At 35.1% G+C, this 4,990-nt stretch overlaps 1 long non-coding RNA gene across 1 annotated transcript; it reads right to left on the bottom strand.

Moving 5' to 3' along the window:
• Positions 1 to 2,759: 2,759 nt before the first annotated feature.
• Positions 2,760 to 3,554, bottom strand: LOC141350595 (uncharacterized). Its single transcript, XR_012358692.1, has 3 exons — positions 3,414 to 3,554; positions 3,005 to 3,151; positions 2,760 to 2,905 (listed from the first exon to the last, which is right to left on the bottom strand). It is a non-coding gene; the product is annotated as an uncharacterized lncRNA (long non-coding RNA).
• Positions 3,555 to 4,990: the final 1,436 nt, after the last annotated feature.

Here is a 4,990-nt window from a genome sequence, read left to right on the forward strand (position 1 = left end):
ATTTACAAAAATTTATAATTTTGATAAACCCCAAGCATGATAGAAACCAAATGTCCAGCACTTCAGCTGTCAATCATACCTCTGCATGGGTTACTGATGTTTATAGGGAGGTTCAGGTCTGTAACATTATATCCACTCATACACCAGCAATCGTAACTCCCAGCAGTGTTGTTGCAGATTGAGTTTGAACCACAGATCTCAGGAATCTCAACACATTCATCCACATCTTTAAAAACAAAACAAAACAATAAGAACAGTAAATATTTAGAAATTAAAATTATGCAAGATCGTAAAGATGACAACAACTTTAGTGATTTTACTTTTAGTGATTTTTAAAATGTAACGTCTGCACAATAATGAAACCTTATCAAAAACATACCAATGCATGGGTTACTGTCACTAATACTTTGATTTCCATCAATGATGTCATATCCTTCCCAACAAGAGCACGAGTAACTTCCATTGTAATTGTGACAGTAAGCATTCGGTCCACACACTGATGATGGGTCAAGACATTCATAAATATCTGAAAGAAAATAAAAAGAATTGGAAAAGAAAACGGTTACAGTTAAATGGATTTTCAGTAGGCTACAATAAATAAACACTGCAGAGCTTCAGCTGTCAGTCATACCTATGCATGGATTACTGATGTTTATAGGGAGGTTCAGGTCTGTTATTTTATATCCACTCATGCACCAGCAATCGTAACTCCCAGCAGTGTTGTTGCAGATTGAGTTTGGACCACAGATCTCAGGAATCTCAACACATTCATTCACATCTTAAAAACAAAAACAAAATTAGATACATTTTTTTTGCATCTACAAAACATAGAGCAGACTAAAGAAATTCACAAAGAGTTTTATGTATGATTAAAATAATTTTAAATGAGATCATCAACTTTATCAAGAAGACACTTTGAATGAGACAAAATAAATCTGATAAATCTAAAGTTAAAAACTTTAAATATTTAAATGTTTATTTTGCAAAACACAGAAATGACAGTAACAAACTGTCCAGAGCTTTAACTGTCAGTCATACCTGTGCATGGGTTACTGATGTTTATAGGGAGGTTCAGGTCTGTTACTTTATATCCACTCACACATGTGCAATTGTAACTCCCATCAGTGTTGGTGCAGATTGAGTTTGGACCACAGATCTCAGGAATCTCAACACATTCATCCACATCTTTATAACAAAACAAAGAACAGTGAAAATGTATAAATAAAAATTACGCAACATCTGCACAAATCATGAAACCTTATCAAAAACATACCAATGCATGGGTTACTGTCACTAATACTTTGATTTCCATCAATGATGTCATATCCTTCCCAACAAGAGCACGAGTAACTTCCATTGTAATTGTGACAGTAAGCGTTCGGCCCACACACTGATGATGGGTCAAGACATTCATAAATATCTGAAATTAAAGAAAAAGAATTGGAAAAGAAAAAGTTCACAGTTAATTGGATTTTCAGTAAAATAAATAGATTGTGCAGAGCTTGAGATGTCAATCATACCTCTGCATGGGTTACTGATGTTTATAGGGAGGTTTGGGTCGGTTACATTATATCCACTCATACACCAGCAATCGTAACTCCCATCAGTGTTGTTGCAGATTGAGTTTGGACCACAGACCTCAGGAATCTCAACACATTCATTCACATCTTCAAAAACAAATGAAAATATTGGATACATTTTTTCTTTAGGCGCCTAACATACAAAGGTAAGATGCAAAACCCTTTAAGTGCATCCGGCATGATTTCTTGTTAATCAGCATTTTTTATTAGACTCTTATTGAATTCTGCCATGTATTTCTGAATGACCTAAGGATTGAATTAAGTGGATTTGAAGTTAAAGTATATAATGAAGTTACAGTATGTTTCGATAGTATTTTTGACGGAGGTGGCGTTTAGTGACTTTTGAATCTGAACTCTTTATAGATGGTTTCAGCAGTAACAACATAAAAAAACAAGCGGCATCTGTGGTCAACACTTAACTTTCGGTAAACTCCGCCAAGAATAAATAACAACAAAGTACTTTAAACAAAAGTTATTTATACAACAAGCAAAATAAACAACACATAGATTTCCTAGGAAACCAAAACATTTGTTATTTTCGACGAGGTATTTGTTTAAGAGTTCAGTTTAGCAACTAGTCAGACCGTTAAAAAATTTTCAACCGGAAGTAAAGTTCGGACCAGGCGCGTATCATGTAACTGCACGTGCGCCCAATGAAACGGTCTATACAGTGCATAAACAAAATTCACAAAGACTTTCATGCATGCATACAATTATTTTACAAAATCTATACTAAGTAGACATTTTTAAATGTGACAAAAAAAATGGGAAAAAAAAATCTTAAAACATTTACAAAAATGTATAATTTTGATCAAACCCAAGCATGATAGAAACCAAATCTCCAGCACTTCAGCTGTCAATCATACCTGTGCATGGGTTACTGATGTTTATAGGGAGGTTCAGGTCTGTTATATTATATCCACTCATACACCAGCAATCGTAACTCCCATCAGTGTTGTTGCAGATTGAGTTTGGACCACAGACCTCAGGAATCTCAACACATTCATCCACATCTTGAAAAACAAAACAAAACAATAAAATAAACAATAAGAACAGTAAATATTTAGAAATTAAAATTATGCAAGATTGTAAAGATGACAACTACTTTAGTGATTTTACTTTTAGTGATTTTCAAAATGTAACGTCTGCACAATAATGAAACCTTATCAAAAACATACCAATGCATGGGTTACTGTCACTAATACTTTGATTTCCATCAATGATGTCATATCCTTCCCAACAAGAGCACGAGTAACTTCCATTGTAATTGTGACAGTAAGCGTTCGGCCCACACACTGATGATGGATCAAGACATTCATAAATATCTGAAATTAAATAAAAAGAATTGGAAAAAAAAAGGTTACAGTTAACTGAATTTTCAGTACAATAAATAAACATTGCAGAGCTTCAGCTGATAATCATACCTCTGCATGGATTACTGATGTTTATAGGGAGGTTCGGGTCTGTTATTTTATATCCACTCATGCACCAGCAATCGTAACTCCCATCAGTGTTGTTGCAGATTGAGTTTGGACCACAGATCTCAGGAATCTCATCACATTCATACACATCTTAAAAAACAAAAAAAATATTAGATACATTTTTTATGCATCTACAAAACATAGAGCAGACTAAAGAAATTCACAAAGAGTTTTATGTATGCTTAAAATAATTTTAAATGAGATCATCAACTTAATCAAGAAGACACTTTGAAATGAGACAAAATAAATCTGATAAATCTGAAGTTAAAAACTTTAAATATTTAAATGTTTATTTTGCAAAACACAGAAATGACAGTAACAAACTGTCTAGAGCTTTAACTGTCAATCATACCTCTGCATGGGTTACTGATGTTTATAGGGAGGTTCGGGTCTGATACATTATATCCTCTCATACAGGAGCAATTGTAACTCCCATCAGTGTTGGTGCAGATTGAGTTTGGACCACAGACCTCAGGAATCTCAACACATTCATCCACATCTTTAATAACAAAATAAGAAGAGTGAATATTTATAAATTAAAATTATGTAATATCTGCACAAATCATGAAACCATATCAAAAACATACCAATGCATGGGTTACTCTCACTAATACTTTGATTTCCATCAATGATGTCATATCCTTCCCAACAAGAGCACGAGTAACTTCCATTGTAATTGTGACAGTAAGCGCTCGGCCCACACACTGATGATGGGTCAAGACATTCATAAATATCTGAAAGAAAATAATAATTATTGACAAAAATAAAAGGTAAAAGTAGTAACATCTGTCCAGACATCAGATGGAGGTCTTGTCGTCTGGGTAGTTATCAACGTCATGATGTGACCCTAGATTGAGTCACAAACAAGGTCTGCTCATAACGCTTTCATCCGAGATCTTAATCTCCTGATAACACACACTTCCAGACCTATCGACTCTCTCTGGCTGTCTTTTATTTCGACAACGTAATTAAATTCACACCTCAAGCAAGCTTCAAAAGAATTCCAGAGAAACTTGAGATCTAAAGTTTTAGGTGACAATAGCCATTGAGGTGGATCTCATTCTCTAGTTTAAAGATCACAAGCTATTAAAATGTATATATTATATATCCTCACACTGCATGTTTGTATCTGTAATGTACCACTTTCTTGTAACACTATACCGATGTTTGCTTTATCTTTGTTGTCTCATAATTCACATTTATGAAATTATTATATGTGTGTTTAAATTATATCTTGTTTACACTCTAAATAATCCCCTTTTCCTTTCTCTGATCAATGATATTCTTTATGTTATTCTAACTAATATTAAACTTAATCAGAATTAATCAAAATTATTATTGTGACACAATCACTGGCATAGCCACCTATGCAAAGTATTTCTGGTGAGAACAAAGACAACGTTTTCCGACTTTTTGCATTGGCTACTTCGACCTTAATGGGTTGGACTCATGAAAGGTCAAAAGGACCTATCCCCCAACTCATCTTCGCTCACAGCATGCACACAGTACGCTAACAGTACCACTGCTCGACAGCGAGACACGCAGCCACAGCAACCAGCAGGGCTCGCAGCTCGCTGTGGGTCCGGTCCTCCCTTGGGACAGTTTTTCTCAGGCACTCCTCACGTGGACAAACTTCAACCATCACCACAGATTAATCCGGTTAACAGAATAATGCAAGGAACGAACCATGCAACTGACAACTTCAAGGACTCCGTCACGTGACCACGAACCCACGGAACTCTCTTCCTCATTCTCTTATGCGCACACGCATCTCACAAAACCCAAAGTAAGTATCGTTTATTCATTCGCTGTGCTTGTTACTCCTTTTAATTAAAGCAATTCTTTGAGGTTCTGATGGTTTGTGCAGAAGTAAAGCCTATAGTGATATTGCCCTTCTTTTACTCTCTCTCAATTTGCCATGCTTTCTCT

The sequence above is a fragment of the Misgurnus anguillicaudatus genome, chromosome 18 (assembly GCF_027580225.2).
Source record: "Misgurnus anguillicaudatus chromosome 18, ASM2758022v2, whole genome shotgun sequence".
NCBI lineage: Eukaryota > Metazoa > Chordata > Actinopteri > Cypriniformes > Cobitidae > Misgurnus > Misgurnus anguillicaudatus.